Raw genomic sequence first — 18,138 nt, forward strand, 5'->3', positions numbered from 1 at the left:
TCTTATTTCACTTCCCATAATTTCCTCTAAGTTCATCCATGTTGTTGCAAAAGGCAGGATTTCATTCCTTTTTATGGTCAAATAATATTCTCCATTCATTCATCCATGGACATTTAGGTTGTTTCTGTATCTTAGCTACCTGCAACAAACATGAGGTGCAGATATCTCTTCGACAGTGATTTCACAGCCTTTAGATATATACCAGAAGTTAGATGGCTGGATCATATGGTACTTGCATTTGTAGTTTTTTGAGGAACCTCCATACTGTTTGCCCTAATGGCTATATTGATTTCCATTTCCACCAACAGTGTACAAGGATTTCTTTTTCTCTACACCCTCACCAGCACTTGCCAACTCTTATCTTTTTGATAATAGTCATTCTAACAGGTGCGAGATATCTCACTGTAGTTTTGTTTGCATTTCTCTGATGATTAGTGATGTTGAGCACCTTTTCATATACCTGTTGGCCATCTGTATGTCTTCTTTAGAAAAATGCTTATTCAGATCCTTTGCCATTTTTTTTTCCCCTGTCTATACTCTTACTTTACTTTTTTTTTCTTTTACTTTTATTTTGAGTTCTGGGGTACATGTGCAGGGTGTGCAGGTTTGTTACATAGGTGTACCATGGTGGTTTGCTGCACAGATCAACCCATCACCTTGGTATTAAGCCCAGCATCCATTAGCTATTCTTCCTGATGCTCTGCCAATTTTTAAATAGCATTATTTGGTTTGGGGAGTTTTTCGTGTTGTTTTGTTTTGGGGGATTATTTGGTTAGTTGGTTTTACTATTACGTTTTGTGAGTTCTTTCTATATTTTTTGTATTAGCCCCTTATGAGATGTATAGTTCACAAATATTTTATCCCATTCCATAGGTTGCCTTTTCATTTCATTTATTGTTTCCTTTGGTGTGCAGAAGGTTTTGAGTTTGATGTAGTCCCACTTGTTTATTTTTCCTTTTGTTGTCTGTGCTTTTGATGTCATATCCAAAAAAATCATTGCCAAGATCAATGACAAGGAGCTTTTCCCCTATGTTTTCTTCCATGAGTTTTATGGTTTCAGATCTTACATTTAAGTCTTAAATCCATTTTGAGTAAATTTGTGTAGATAGTGTAAGACAATTGTCCAATTTCAGTCTTTTGCATGTGCCTATCCAGTTTTCTCACCTATACTCACCAGGGATATTGACCTGTGATTTTCTTTTCTTGTAGCATTCTTATCCTAGCTGGTCTCTTTCCAGGAATTGACAAGCTTATCCCAAAATTCATACAGAAATCCAAGAATTCTATCTTGAATCTTAAAACAAAGTAAAAGTTCAAGAATTCACATTTCTCAGTTTCAAAACTTACTACAAAACTACAGTAATCAAGACAGCACACTATTGGCATATGTATCAATGAAATAAAATTAGATTCCAGAAATAAATCCATGTAACTATGGTTGATTGATTTGGGGCAAGGGCCTATTCAATGGGAAAGGGATAGTTTTTTCAATAAACGGTGCTGGGACAACTGGATATCTACATTTAAAAGAATGAATAATGTTGAATCCCTACCTCACACTATATACAAAAATTACCCACAATGAATCAAAGATTTAAATTTTAACAGCTAAAACTATCAAACTCTTTTAAAAATCAGAGAAAGTCTCTGCGACCTTGAATTTGGACCTTAGATCTGATACCAAAATCTTAAGCAAGAAAAAAAGACTAGATAAATTAGACTTCATCACAATTTAAAACTTACTTCAGAGGACACCATTAAGAAAGTGAAAAGATAATCCAAAGAATAGCAGAATATTTTTGCAAATCATACTTTTAAGGGATTTGAGTCTCAAACATATAAAACTACTACAAATCAATAATAAAAACACAAATAAGGCCAGGCTTGGTTGCTGACACCTGTAATACCAGCACTTTGGGAGGCTGATGTGGACAGATCACCTGAGGTCAGGAGTTTGAGACTAGCCAGGACAACATGGCAAAACCCCATCTCTACTAGAAATACAAACAATTAGCTAGGGGTGGTGGTGCATGCCTGCAATCCCAGCTACTCAGGAGGCTGAAGCAGGAGAATTGTCTGAACCCAGGAGGCAGAGGTTGCAGTGAGCTGAGATCATGCCACTGCACTCCAGCCCAGATGACAGTGAGACTCTGTGTTAAAAAATAAATAATAAAATTAAATAAATAAAATTAATAAATAAAATAAAATTTAAATTAAAAAACACAAATAATGCAGTTTTAAAATGGACATGCCAAAATCTAATAGACATGCCTCCAAACAAAATCTACAAATTGCCAGTAAGCACAGGAAAAGATGTTTAACATCATTGTCATCAAGCACATGCAAATCAAAACCGCAGTGAAATACTATTTACACTCACTAGATGGCTACAATCAAAATACAGATAATAACAAGGTAAGGATGTTGGGAAATAGGAACCCTCATACACTGCTGATGAGAATGTAAAATGGTGCAACCACTTTGGAAAACAGTCTGGCAGTTTCTCTTTTTCTTTATTTATTTATTTTTATTTATTTATTTTTTTTTTGAGACAAAGTCTTGCTCTGTCACCCAGGTTGGAGTGCAGTGGTGCAATCTTGGCTCACTGCAAGCTCTGCCTCCCGGGTTCACGTCATTCTCCTGCCTCAACCTCCCGAGTAGCTGGGACTACAGGCACCCACCACCATGCCCGGCTAATTTTTTGTATTTTTAGCAGAGATGGGGTTTCACCATGTTAACCAGGATGGTCTCGATCTCCTGACCTTGTGATCTGCCCGCCTCTACCTCCCAAAGTGCTGGGATTACCAGCATGAGCCACCACGCCTGGCTGGCAGTTTCTCAAAAGTTGAACATAGAAAGTATTTGTCAGGGTTCTCAGAGGCACAGAACCAATGGGATATATGTATATATGAAAGGGAACTTATTAGGGAGAATTAGCTCACATGATTACAAGGCAAAGTCCCATAATAGGCCATCTGCAATCTGGGAAAGAGAAAAGCCAGTAGTGGCTCAGTCTGAGTCCAAAAACCTCAAAACCAGGGAAGCTGACAGTGCAGCCTTCAGTCTGCAGCCAGAGGCCCAAGAGCCCCCAGCAAGCTGTTGGTGCAAGTCTCAGAGTCCTAAAGGGCTGGAGAACCTGGAGTCTGATGTCCAAGGGCAAAAGGAGCAGAAAAAAGCATCCACCGTGGGAAGAAGAAAGAAACCAGAAGACTAGGCAAAATAAGTCTCTCCTTCTGCCTGCTTTGTTCTGACTGTGCTGGCAGTCAATTGGATAGTGCCCACCCACATTGAGGGTGAGTCTTCCTCTCCCAGTCCACTGACTCAAATGTCAATCTTCTCTGGCAACACCCTCACAGAAACACCCAGAAACAATACTTTACCAGCCATCTAGGCATCCTTCAATTCAATCAAGTTGACACCTAATATTAGCTATCACATAGCGTTATCATGTGAACCAGCAATTCTCCTCCTAAGGATATGCCCAAAAGGATGAAAACTTATGTCCACACAAAATCTTCTCTGTAATATTTACGGTGGCATTATTCATAGTAGCCCAAAAGTGGAAACAACCCAACATCCATCAACTGATGAATGGATAAATAAATTATGGTCTATCCATACCATGGAATATTATTCAGCGATAAAAAGAAATGAAGCGGCCAGGCATGGTGGCTCACGCCTCTAATCCCAGAACTTTGGAAGGCCAAAGCAGATGGATCACCTGAGGTCCAGAGTTTGAGACCAGCCTGACCAATATGGTGAAACCCCCTCTCTACTAAAAATACAAAAATTAGCTGGGCATCATGGCGGGCACCTGCAGTCCCAACTACTCAGGAGGCTGAGACAGGAGTGTTGCTTGAACCTGGGAGGTGGAGGTTGCAGTGAGCCAAGATGGCGCCACTGCACTCCAGCCTGGGCAACAGAGCGAGACTCTGTTTCAGAAAAAAAAAGGAAAAGAAAAGAAAGAAAATAAAAGAAAAATCAAGTACTGATACATGCTACGACATGAATGAACCTTGAAAACATTATTCTAATTAAAAGAAGCAAGTCTCAAAGAACCATGCATGATTCAATTTATATGAAATGTCCAGAATAGGCAAATCTACAGATACAGAATATAGATGAGTGGTTATCTAGGGCTGGGGGCATGGAGTGTGGGAGAGTGAGAGTGCGGGGTGATGGCTAAGGGGTGAATGTTACTGGAGTAATGAAAATGTTTTTTATTTTTATTTATTTATATTTACATTTATTTATTTTTTTGAGACAGAGTCTTGCTCTGTCGCCCAGGCTGGAGTGCAGTGGCACGATCTCAGCTCACTGCAAGCTCCGCCTCCTGGGTTTATGCCATTCTCCTGCCTCAGCCTCCCAAATGGCTGGGACTACAGGCACCCGCCACCACGCCCAGCTAATATTTTGTATTTTTAGTAGAGACAGGGTTTCACCGTGTTAGCCAGGATGGTCTCAATCTCCTGACATCGTGATCCGCCTGCCTCGGCCTCCCAAAGTGCTGGGATTACAGGCGTGAGCCACTGCTCCCGGCCGAAAATGTTTTTAAATTGATAGTGATGATTGACGCACAACTGTGCGAATATGCAAAAAGCAAATGAATTGTAAGAAAATGTCTTACGTGCCTTACACTTACAAAATGGGGAGCAGGGAATGGAGATAGGTGAAGACAGAGAGGTCAGCAGAGCAAAGCTAAGAATCATTAGGTTAACAAAGGTGGATCGGGAGCCCACCAAGTGGAGGCAGCCTCAGGGAAGGGGAATCTGTCTGAACAGGGACAGGATCGTTGTGCATGGGCGTGCACGTTCCCACACCAGGGCATCCTACAGAAGGGCGAATGGGGGCTGAATTTACCCAGGCTCTGCTTACCAAGCCCGTGCCCACATGGCTGATCCTGTCCCCAAGCTGTTTTTAATAACTCACACTAAGGCCCTGTGGGAGGTTCGTGGCCCTCCTGCCAAGCTGACTCAGTCCTGCTCTAACAAAGCTATGAGACCACGTTCCTGCCACGTCTGGGTCCCTGAGTCTCTGTTAAGGCTGACCGCAGCCCTGGTCCAGGAGTGAACGTGACCCAGGACCGGCCAATCAGAGTGCTCCATCCCCTTGAACACAGGGATTGGTTCAAGGACAGGGATTGGTTCAAAGACAAACATGTGACCTAAAATGATCCAATAAGATTTTCTTTCCCAAGAATTTGAATATTGAATGAAGTGATCCCGTGCTGGAAAGTGATTGCAGCTATTTCATTGTGATGGTGAAGCTGTGAGTAGAGTCCTACCAGGCCCTGCCTCCCAGCCCCCCATCCAGCTGTGGCAGTTCAGCAGTTCCTCCAACAGGCTGATCCACCCCACAACCTTGCCATGAAGCCTGTGTTTTCTGCCTGTGTTGCTCTCTCTCACGTGCAACCACACACTGACCCCTGCAAGAGCTGTATGATCTCGGGAGGGCCCTCCCCAGCCAAGCACCCCCTTAGCCCAGCCTCCAGAAGGTTCCTCTCCACAATCTACAAGGTCTTTGTCTCTACTTGCTTCTCGGTACATACAAGGTCAATGGCAGCTTTTTAGAGGTAACTCCATCAACTGGCCAGGAAACCCTTCCCAGGCTTCCTCTCCAGCTTCTTGAGGTTAATCTGACCCCAAAGGAGAGGCAGTGGGTGCCAGAAGCAGATCCTGCTGGGTGCCAGGACACTCATGGACTGTGGGACTTTGGGCAGGGTGTCACCCCTCTCAGGCCCTCTGTTTCCAAATTAGAGAAATGAGAGGGTCAGAGTGGACCCAACAGCTCCCATTTACAGAAGCAGAGAGGGGTGGGATGGCAGAATGTTTAGGAACGTGGAGGCTGTCTGCTTAGAATCCCAGCTCTGCCCCTAACTGCCTCTCCGCCTCAGCTTCCTCCTCCATAAATTAGGAACAGAAATAAGACCCACCTCCTTGGGTTGTTCTGAGGATCAAATAATTTAACATTTGTGAAGTGCTTAGAACACTGGCTGGCAGGGGGAAAAGCTCGACGAATGTGAGCTATTAATAATATTACATTACATTGTATAATATACATCATATCTTTTACATATCACAAAGACCTGGGAAGTCAATTCTATTATCGCTATTTTATATACGAGAGAACAGCTTGGAGATGTAAAGGGACTTACCCAAGGTCACACAGGCGGGAAGGGAGGACCTTGGATCCATACCCAGGGTTACCTGACTCAGATAAGCCTGTGATCTTGACTATTTGCCCTTCCTGCTCTGATGTTCTCAGCCACTGTTTCCCATTGTGTTACCACTAACAGGACACAAGATGACGTTAAGTCATATGTAGATCTTTTGTTTTATGATATTATTCATTTATTTTCATGCTTACCTTCTGTTCATGGCAAGTGAATGCAGGCTTTCCATTTACTCAAACGTATTTAAGTAAAAAAGAAAGTCCCTTAGCCTGGCACAGTGGCACATTCCTGTAGTCTCAGCTACTAGGGAGGCTGAAGCAAGATGATCTCTTGAGCCCAGGAGTTTGACTTCAGCCTGAACAACATGGCAAGACCCCATCTCTTTATTAAAAAAATAAATAAAATAGTTCTTTCATCAAAAAAGAAGGGTGGTAGATGTTAGTCCAGACTGCACCATTTTGTAAGCCCCCCACCATTTCGCAGACCTTGGTCAAAGTGAAACATTCCATGGGGGTTCAGGCCATGAGAAACAGCCTGCTTCTTATCATATTCTGCTGAGAGAAAGTTCAAGGAAAACCACATTCTGCTGGAACAAGGGCCAGAACTACCCATCCTGGGAACACATTATCAACATTTTCCCAGGAATCAGGCCATGCCCCCACATTCCAGACTCTTCCCCACAGGCCTATAATTGCCCCCACCTGTAAGCAGTGGTGGGCACTGACATTAAGCTGAACCCCCACGTCTGCAGGTTTATGCTGGACATAAATGCCTGCATTTGCTGTTGAGCCTTTCTCTCTCTCTCTCTCCATCTTTCTTTAACCCTTATCTTCCCTTCAAAACCTACCCATAGGATTATAAATCATTCTACTATAAGGACACATGCACACGTATGTTTATTGCACCACTGTTCACAACAGCAAAGACTTGGAACCAACCCAAATGCCCATCAATGATAGACTGGATAAAGAAGATGTGGCACATATACACCATGGAATACTATGCAGCCATAAAAAAGAATGGGTTTCATGTCCTTTGCAGGGACATGGATGAAGCTGGAAACCATCATCCTCAGCAAACTAACACAAGAACAGAAACCCAAACACCGCATGTTCTCACTCATAAGTGGGAGTTGAACAATGAAAACACATGGACACAAGGGGGAAACAACACACACCAGGGCCTGTCAGGAATGGGGGGCAAGGGGAGGGAGAGCATTAGGACAAATACCTAATGCATGTGGGGCTTAAAATCTAGATGACAGGTTGATGGGTGCAGCAAACCACCATGGCACATGTATACCTGTGTAACAAACCTGCACATTCTGCACATGTATCCCAGAACTTAAAGTAAAATTTAAATTATTTTTAATGAGAATGGCTCAGGATGTAACTGCAGCTTTATTCCTGTGTTCATCATGCCCTTAAACTTCATTCAGTAAGACATATCTTCTTCTGCCTTGGTTGGAAACTTCCCGCAGACCCCTGAGACTCTTCTGCTCTTAACTGCCCAATGATACCAGCACTAGAAATGTCAGCCTCACAAGAGCAGACATCTGTGTTTGTTTGACAATGTAATGCAGCATCTAGAGGAGTGGTACACAGTAAATACTTGTTGAAAGATTAAAATAGAGTCTCAATTCAATAAATAGTGTGTCCAGACCAAAGTAGTAATCCAACTCTGAACTCAATTTAACCATCAGTCTTGCAGTTTCCAAGCTCCACTCTATGTCTGACTGGAAGGTAGCACTGGGAAGGCAGGTGTGATTGGCTTCTCTCTTCCTTCAATCTGTCTGCCCCCATTGGGAAACTAAGACCTCTCCCTTCTGGGGCTGATACATGGGGACGAAAGAAGGCAAAGCGGTAGGAATTGCAATTACGTGAACTCATGCTGTGCATGCTGGCTTTGTCACCTCTAGACCTGGCAGATGTTGAATACTGATCCTCACATGGAGGACTTGTTAGCACTTTGGAGTTTCCTGCTGGAGCCTTTCCATCTGAAATCTGGGTGCATCTCTATTACAGGTGCTCTTTCCTTGGTCCTATGCATTCACCTCCACATTCCAGAAGGCCCTATTGGATGGGTCCCACAATGATCCCACATCAGCTCCCCCTCCCCTAGCTAATCCATAGGAAACAGCCATACATTCCTTGCCTTGACAACCTCTGCAGGTACAAACTGAACCCAACAGAGTTTTCCTGGTACCACTGGCTGCTTTGCCTTTTGCAAGAGGTGAAGTGACTCAAGCACTGGTGTTCCATGTCTCCCAACTGCATTTAGGAAACACATTTCAAGCTCATCTAGGAGAAGAGTCTCTAAAAGTTGATGGTGCTCACCAAATATCTATGTGCTCCTCTGTTTCTCAGTCTCTGTTGCATTTGGATGGAGACCATGAAACAAGTTCTGGCCAGTGAAGTGAATGGAATGGCCATATGTCTCTTCTGGACAGAGGCACTTAAGAGTCAAATGTTTCCATCCTCTATCTCTTCTCCCTTAAAGGCAATGAGTTCCAGACAGCACCACCATAAGAGGAAGAGGACAACTGGAACTGCACCAGACTTCAACTTGAGCTTGAAATAAATTGTTATTGGATTAAGCAACTGAGATATCTGGGTTTATTTGTTACTGCAACAAAGCCTGTCCTATCCCAACTAATATACCCCATATTCTAGTCTTAAGGTTGTGCTCTGCACATCCATCCCTAGATTTGAGATAAAGAGAGCAGGTACCCTTTATTCCCTAAAGTAAGGAGAGGATAAGGCTTGCAGGAGTGCTTTCTATACAGATATCATCTTTAGAAATTATTTGTTTCTTCTTCATTCTCAATTATTTTCTATTTCTGAAACAGGTAAAAGGGGATTGAGAATTGTGGTACATGTGCCCAACTATTTCATTTGAAAATCTGCATAGCTGGGTGCAGTGGTTCGTGTCTGTAATCCCAGCACTTTGAGAGGCTGAGGCAGGCAGATCGCTTGAGGTCAGGAGTTCGAGACCAGCCTGGCCAACATGGTGAAACCTCATCTCTACTAAAAATACAAAAGTTAGCCAGGTGTGGGGGCAGGCACCTGTAATCCCAGCTACTCAGGAGGCTGAGGCAGGAGAATCACTTGAACCCAGCAGACAGAGGTTGCACTTGAACTCAGAAGACAGAGGTTGCACAAGAATCACTTGAACCTGGGAGATGGTGGTTGTTCAAGAATCACTTGAACTCCAGGAGACAGAAGAGCTGAGATCACGCCACTGCACTCCCGCCTGGGTGACAGAGCAAGACTCTGTCTCAAAAAAAAAAAAAAGAAAAGAAAAGAAAAAGAAAAGAAAAGAAAAAAATCTGCATACAGAGAATTGGCACCTCAGTTTGAAATTTCCCTTCTGGCCGGGCGCGGTGGCTTATGCCTGTAATCTCAGCACTTTGGGAGGCTGAGGCAGGCGGATCACAAGGTCAGGAGATTGAGACCATCCTGGCTAACACGGTGAAACCCCATCTCTACTAAAAATACAAAAACTTAGTCGGGCGTGGTGGCAGGCGCTTGTAGTCCCAGCTACTCGGGAGGCCGAGGCAGGAGAATGGCGTGAACCCAGAAGGCGGAGCTTGCAGTGAGCTGAGATCGTGCCACTGCACTCCAACCTGGGCAACAGAGCGAGACTCTGTCTCAAAAAAAAAAAAAAGAAAGAAAAAGAAATTTCCCTTCTATCTTATCTTCATGCCTAAGTGAAACTTCAATTTTAACATCCTATTACACAAGACTGTTGTGCAAATAACAAGATTGAATAGTATTAATTACCATTCCATGTGTTAAGTTGTGCTGGGCAAGTAACATTCATTATTACAATTAATTCTCATAGCAACTCTTAGAGACAAGTTACTTTTGTTATGATCCGCATTTTACAGATGAAAAAACTGAGGGTCAGAGTGGTAAGTGACTTGCCCAAAGGTACACACTAGGAACCAGAAGAACAGTGGCTTCAACCCAAGTCACACTGGTGTCAACACCCCTACTGGTAAGCCATATGAACCTCCCTGCCTTGAGCTTCTTCAGTAACAAGGTCAGGAGACTAAAGTTCCCTGACATCACCTGTCTGCCTGTTGGTCAGCAGTAGTAGTGACAACACCAATATTTGTACCCAGGTCCCTGTCAACAAAGCTGGTGACTATACGACCTCCATGTTTGTCAGGCATCCAGTAGGTAGCAGGTACATGATAACATCAGCTCCTCCTTCTATCTGCAGGGAACAACCTAGTTAATCAACCTAATGGCTTTCCTTTCAAGAGTCCCAATCTCTTTGGCAGATCCAGCGGATATATCCAAGGTTTCTTAAGATTTACACCTCTCCGCCCCCACCTCATTCCCATGACCATCCCTTGAGAAGTCCCCTCTGTTTCACCCTTCACTTCCCTTTGAAAGGTCTGTGCTTGTCCTCCCTCTTCCCAGACACTGTCAAACACCGCTGTCCTCCCTGGTCAATCGCTCTAGATGTGTTATTTAAGGCAAACTCATTTGTCCCTAACACAAATGTAAGATGTAATTCCGCAAGAATTCAAATGTAATTTAAAGTTATTTTCCAATATCTAATTTGCCTTTTATTTATTTAGGGCGATATTTCAGCAGGAGCCTCCCAGCCAAAGTGCCAGCATTTGTTTACAGTGTCAGGCCGAGCAATGGAGGCAAACCATAAACCCCAGACACAGACGTTACCGATTAAAAAAGTAATTACAACATTGAACACAACCTTAAATAAAAGCAAAAATGCAGGAGACAAGAGGGAAAGCAAAAACATAAATTGAAAACAATGCCGTTTTCCCCAGACGTTTTGTAATATTTTCAACCTGCCTGGTACTGGTGCCCTACCCTGCCTGTGCCAGACACAAGCAAAGCATCTGGTGAGGAGGGGTGGGGTGGCTCTGCTCTGAAAAGAGGTGGAAAGAAGTGCCTAATCATCAGAGATCATCTGTCTGCCTGTTTGCCTGTCTGTCTTTTGTTTAACATCTTACTCTGCTGAGAACCTACTTACACTGATCCTCAGGGGATTAATTGTATACTATACTATGGCAAATGACCAAAACCCAACACAACTCAAACTGACTTAACTAGGAAATGGGCATGTTCTGGTTCATGACAGACCATCTGTAGTTCTAGTTTCAGGCACAGTTGGATCCAGGGGCTCAATGTCAAGTAGAATCTCTCAGTATCTATCACTTGGCTCTTCTTTCCACAAAGTTGACTTCATTTTCAATCAGGCTTTCTCTACCTAGTGGCTAAGATAGAATCCTAGCAGCTTTAAGCTTACATCCCATAAGCTCAGTGTTCCCCCAAAGAAAGGAAGCGCTTCTTTTTCCACCATTCTAGCAAAAATATCAAGTCAGCCTTTCATTGGCCCAACTTGGGTCATGTGCTGATCTATGAACCAATGATTGTAGCTAGGGAGTTTCAGTCCTTTCATTGGCCAGGCCTGGGTCAGAGTCCCACCTCTTGAGAACAAAGGTAGGACCAGTCCAACCCAAACTGAGATTGAGAGTGAATGAGAGATAATTCGTGAAAAGAAAATTGAGGTTCCCATAAGAACTGAAAGGAGCAATAAGGCACTGGGTGAGTAAACACAACTGATTTCCACCAGAGATTTGAACACTTTCTGTCCATTTCTAACACCTCTACTCTTTCTACAGTATCTCCAGACCACATTTTTAGACTTGTGAGTACAATACAGTGACCTCTGCTCCATTGTTGGGAGGATAATAGGACTGTCCTATAGAATATCAAACTTGTGGATTCTTCCCTCGATTTTATTAAAAGATTCTGTCAACTATAACATAGCACAACTGGGAACAGATGACATTTTGTAGCCACCAGTTTAGCCTGCTTCAAGTGGCCCAGGATTTCCTACAAGATGAATGTAACAAGAGCTTTGGGGTTTGAATGAGTCAAATAATTGATGTCTAATTGTCTAACAACTAAGTCACAGGAGAGGCAGGAAGTATAGTAGCTGTAAGCATTTCCATATTCCTGTATACCAGGAATGGTTCTTAGGAACCTAGATCCAGTCTCTCATTTATTCCTTGCGAACCTAGATTCCTTAGGAACCTAGATCCAGTCTCTCATTTATTCTCTCATTTATTACTTTGGAACTGACCCCAAACCAGTGTTCCTGGTTCCTGCTTATACCCCAAGGAGTGACTGTGTATGTGAACTGATAGAATTGATTGTAGAGATGAAACTCTGGGGCCAAATGTGTGTAACTCTTGGCCACACTTAGCACGGAAGGAGTTGGATCATTCTCTCTCAACAGATATCCAAGAACTGGATCTCACATAATCACAGAACAAAGCATTCACAAGACTGTGCAGAACTTCACTTCAACAGCAACCCCTCTGGCAACAAGGCGCAACTGCAGCAGTGAACTAACCAGACCCCTGTCCTTAGCCATTTTTAATTTAGCCATGGGCAGACACTCCCTTTGGAACTAAGAACACCTGTAAGGTTCACAGATCATTTAAGGGGGCAGGGAGAACTCCACAAAAAAAGTGATAAACATTCTACTAATAAGGCAGGTGGTTGCTGAAGCAATTGATAGGGAAAATGAAAGCACTCTGCCTCATTCAGGCCCCAAGTTTGTGGAGATGTTCTTGCTGCCAACGCAAGGAATAAATGAGAGACTGGATCTAGGTTTCTAAGAACCATTCCTGGTATACAGGAATATGGTAATATTTGCCCTCTTACAATTCCAATCGACAGCGCTTTTTCCCTTTTTAATTTTTTGAGACAAGGTCTTGCTCTGTCACCCAGGCTGGAGTACAGTGCTATGATCTCAGCTCACTGCAACCTCCACCTGCTGGGTTCAAGTGGCTCTTCTGCCTCAGTCTCCTGAGTAGCTGGGACTACAGGCATGTACCACCTCACTTGGCTAATTTTTTTTGCATTACTGGAGATGGGGTTTCACTGTGTAGGCTGGGCTAGTCTCAAACTCCTGGCCCCAAGTGATCCACCTGCCTTGGCCTCCCAAAGTGCTGGTATTACAGGCATGAGCCACCACATCCAGCCATTTTTTTTAGTTTTTATTGCTGTTGTCACTTGCCAGAGACCATGATCGTCTCTTACTCAAACACCACTGTATTTAATGTAATCCCATCTGAAATTCTGTGAGGTAGATAGCATTATCATTCATCACCACATTATTGATTTTTTGTAATGGAGGTTCAGAAAGGGAAGATGATGCGCCCAAAGTCACACCATGGCAGAACCAGGACTAGAACTCAGATTTCCCGCTCCCCAACTAGTGCTTCCATTAACTAAGGGCTTTGTATTCTCAAACACAATGGGAAAAGGGAGACAGAAAACTTGTGTTTCTTGAACATCTGCGATGGCAGGCACCATGCTGGGCATGTTTACGTATGTCAGCTCATTTACTCTTCTCCATAGTCCCATGAGGCCTCTGTGGTATTATTTCCCCCATTTTAGTCAAATGGAGGCACAAAGAGGGAGGCAGGACCTTTCCCTGAATCACTATACCGCTAGGGTCTCTGAAGGGATTCAGCATAAAGAGGACATTTTTCCAGAAGGAAGCTCCCTGCCCAGTGGGACTGGTGGAGTCTCATCCTCACCCTTACTCTCCAGAGACATCACCAAACCGCACCTCGCTTCCCAGGAAATAAATTCTGGGCACACTCCAGGGTCTCTGAAAAAGACTCCCTCACCTCCAGCTTTGCCAGCTGGCTCCATCCAAGAGTGAAACTGGCCCAATTTTCCCAATGGACAGATGCTTACAGTGTTCTGAATAAACACAGAAGTTGACCCTCCCAGTCTTAAAACCTGAAACTTACTTTTGTCTCATCTTAGTTCCTTTCTCAGGAAACAGTCAGTCCTCCCAGATAGTATCAAGGAACTGAAACTCATCAGATCACTGCAGCTAGACAATGAGACACCAGACCTCTCATCCATCATGACTGCTTCCTTACCCCTCCCTAACTTCTGTCTTTCTGCATATAGTTACATTTCCTCCCCAGAATATAAACTCCCAATTTTAGTCAGTTGGAGACACAGATTTGAGTCTCTCCCTGACTAACAGCACCCAAATAAAGATTTCTTCCCTGGCAATGCTTGTGGTCTCAGCGACTGGCTTTCTGTGTGGTGAGCAACAGGACCTAGATCAAACCCTTGACATTTTGGCAACAAGAGGAGAGGTATCTGGGCTAGAATTGTGATGCCAGGTGATCTAGAGGCAAAGAGAGACAACCCAACAGAGACTGAGAGAATAAAGAAATGAAGAGAAAGAAAAGAAGAAAGAAAGAAAGAAGAAAGAAGAAAGAAAGAAAGAAAGAAGAAGAAAGGAAAAAAAGAAGAGAAAGGAGAGAGGCAAGAGAAGGAAAGGAAACGAGAAAGGTAAGCCTCGAGAAGACGTACTTCATAAGCGTAAGTCGTCGAAAAAGAAAGAAAGAAAGAAAGAAAGACAGACATATAGGGAGAGGAGAGAAAGGGGGAAGAGAGAGAGAAAGAGCAAGGGAGGAATGAAGAGGAAGAAAGGAAATGGTAAAGGACATAGCAGAGGATAAGGGGAGAGGGAGGAGGAATCTGGGGTGTAAACATGTAAAACTTTGGTATAAAAGGAAAAAATGAAGTTATTTGTTAAATATACTGAGTTCCTAATTGGTATCCATCTCTGTACTCAACATCACAAAAATAAAGTCCAGACTCTGAAGCATGTAAATGAACAATTTTACAATTGTTCATTTGATTATATGTCTGTGATATGGTTTGGCTGTGTCCCAACCCAAAGATCATCTTGAATTGTAGCTTCCATAATCCCATGTGTAGTAGGAGGGACCCAGTGGGAGGAAATTGAATCATGGGGGCTGGTTTTCCCATGCTGTTCTCATGGTAGTGAATAAGTCTCACAAGATCTGATGGTTTTATAAAGGGCAGTTAGTTCCCCTGCACACGCCCTCGTGCCTGCTGCCATGTAAGATGTGCCTTTGCTCCTCCTTCCCCTTCTGCCATGATTGTGAGGCTTCCCCAGCCATGTGTAAATGGGAGTTCCTTAAACCACTTTTTCTTTATAAATTACCTAGTCTCGGGTATTTTTTCATAGCAATATGAAAATGGACTAATACAGGCTGCCACAAGGAACAGGAAAGGGCCAGAGACAAGGCAGAGATTGAGCATGCTAGAAAACAGATCTTGTCATGAAAACTGGAGTCTAAAACTGTCATTAAAGATTCCCTGAAAGCTTGCAGATTTACACTTAGGGATTTATAAGTGCTCAGCAAGAATGTATTAAAATTTTAGTGTGTTCACAAATACTAGTACATTCTGGATCATCTTCCTGACAACCAGGATGGAATCCATGCATTGATTTGATTTGTGATCATTTTGGGGTCTAGTAACAATGTGTTTTTTTCTCATTAAACTTTGTTTTAATGGGTCTCAAAATTCTGTGACAGATTTTTGGTCAAGTTGCTTTCATTGAAAAGTACTGATTTTAAAAACTAATAATTTAAAACTGCCACATGAAAAAAAAAAAAAAAGTGGTCCACAAAACATTCTCCTTTCCTTCTGAAGGTTTTATGATGCATTGTTATCATTAACCAGTCTTTTACTATTAAACTTAAATGGCAAATTGAAATAAACAGTTCTGAAACTGTTCTTCCATCAACTAAGACCAGGGTAGCAAGTATTAGGGATAATATTCATTTAGCCTTCTGAGCTTTCTGGGCAAAGTTGGTGACCTTGCCAGCTCCAGCAGCCTTCTTGTCCACTGCTTTGATGACACCCACAGCAACTGTCTGTCTCATATCATGAACAGCAAAGAAACCCAGAGGTGAGTAGTCTGAGAAGCTCTCAATACACATGAGCTATCTAGGAACCATATCAATGATGGCAGCATCACCAGATTTCAAGAATTTTGGGCCATCTTCCAGATTTTTACCAGAATGGTGATCAATCTTTTCCTTCAGCTTAGCAAACTTGCATGCAATGTGAGCCGTGTGGTAATCCAGTACAGGGGTATAGCCCGCATTGAATTGGCCTGGATGGTTCAGGATAATCACCTGAGCAGGGAAGCCAGCTGCTTCCATTGGTGGGTTTCTTTTTTGCTGTCACCAGCATCATTGCTATGACGAACCTCCTTGACAGACATGTTCTTCACATTGAAGCCCACATTGTGCCCAGGAAGAGCTTCACTCAAAGCTTCATGGTGCATTTCAACACAATTTACTTCCATTGTAACACTGACAGGAGCAAAAGTGACCACCATACCTTGTTTGAGAACACCAGTCTCCATTCGGCCAACAAGAACAGTACCAATACCACCAATTTTGTAGACATCCTGGAGAGGCAGGCGCAAGGGTTTGTCAGTTAGACGAGTTGGTGGTAGGATGCGGTCAAGAGCCTCAAGCAGTGTGATTCCACTGGCATTGCCATCCTTATGGGTGGCTTTCCATCCCTTGAACCAAGGCATATTAGCACTTGGCTCCAGCATGTTGTCACCATTCCAACCAGAAATTGGCACGAATGCTACTGTGTCAGGGTTGTAGCCAATTTTTTTTTTTTTTTTTTTTTTTTTTTTTTTTTTTTTTTTTTTTTTTTTTGAGACGGAGTTTCGCTCTTGTGGCCCAGACTAGAGTACAATGGTGCGATCTTGGCTCACTGCAACCTCTACCTCCTGGGTTCAAGCAATTCTCCCGCCTCAGCTTCCTGAGTAGCTGGGATTACAGGTGTGTGCCACCATGCCCAGCTAATTTTTGTATTATTAGTAGAGACGGAGTTTCACCCTGTTGGCCAGACTGGTCTTGAACTCCTGACCTCAGGTGATCCATCCACTTCAGCCTCCCAAAGTGCTGGGAGTACAGGCGTGAACCACTGCGTCCTGCCAAATTTTCTTAATGTAAGTGTTGACTTCCTAAACGATTTGCTCGTATCTCTTCTGGCCATAGGGTGGCTGAGTGCAATCCATTTTGTGAACACCAACAATTAGTTGTTTCACACCTAGTGTGTAAGCCAGAGGGCATGCTCCTAGGTCTGTCCATTCTTGGAAATACCAGCTTCAAATTCACCACCACCACCAACAGCAGTCAGGACAGCACAGTCAGCCTGAGATGTCCCTGTAATCATGTTTTTGTGAAGTATCTGTGTCGTGGAGCATCAGTGATAGTCACATAGCACTGCCTGGTCTCAAAATTCCACAGGGAGATATCAATGGTGATACCACATTCACACTCAGCTTTCAGTTTATCTAAGTCCCAGGCATACTTGAAGGAGCGCTTTCCCGTCTCAGCAGCCTCCTTCTCAAATTTTTCAATGGTTCCTTTGTCAAAGCCACCACATTTGTAAATCAGATGCCAGTGGAGGTGGACTTGCCTGAATCTACATGTCCAATGATGACAATGTTGGTATGAGTATTTTCCTTTCCCATTCTGGCTTTCGGAGTAGTTTTCATGACACCTGTGTTCTGGTGGCAAAACCATTGCAAAAAAAAAAAAAAAGAAGAAGAAGTAATAATGTTTTAATTGTCCCAGGACAAGGGGGAAAGACAGGGATAGACTTGATACATAAATGATGTGTTTGTGCCAGACAAAGACTGTGAGATATGATGAGGTTTCTCTTCAAATAATCTAATAAATCTTTTATTCTTTAATTAACAGTACCCCCCGCCCCCGCTTTTCCTTCTTCTCCTTTTTCCTTTTTGTCTTTGTTAAATGCCCAGGCACTCCACAATACCAGGCATTATCAATACAAACTCACATTCTTTCCTTATTAAAAACAAAAAACAACAAAAAAAAACTAACTTTCTAGCTCATTACAACATACCTTCCCCTTCCTCCCCACCTTCTTTTATGTGCCCACCCTATCTAAAAATATTCAAATGTTCAGCCAACCGAAATTAGTTTAAATTGTATGACCCGACCCTGGCCAATGGGGAAAGGGTACAGGGGCAAGACTTGCATTAAAAATAAAGACTCTTGTGCCCCTTTGTTCAGG

At 43.1% G+C, this 18,138-nt stretch overlaps 1 pseudogene; it reads right to left on the reverse strand.

Moving 5' to 3' along the window:
* Positions 1 to 15,843: 15,843 nt before the first annotated feature.
* Positions 15,844 to 17,572, reverse strand: LOC104665633 (annotated as a pseudogene).
* Positions 17,573 to 18,138: the final 566 nt, after the last annotated feature.

The sequence above is a fragment of the Rhinopithecus roxellana genome, chromosome 20 (genome assembly GCF_007565055.1).
Source record: "Rhinopithecus roxellana isolate Shanxi Qingling chromosome 20, ASM756505v1, whole genome shotgun sequence".
Taxonomy (NCBI): Eukaryota; Metazoa; Chordata; class Mammalia; order Primates; family Cercopithecidae; genus Rhinopithecus; species Rhinopithecus roxellana.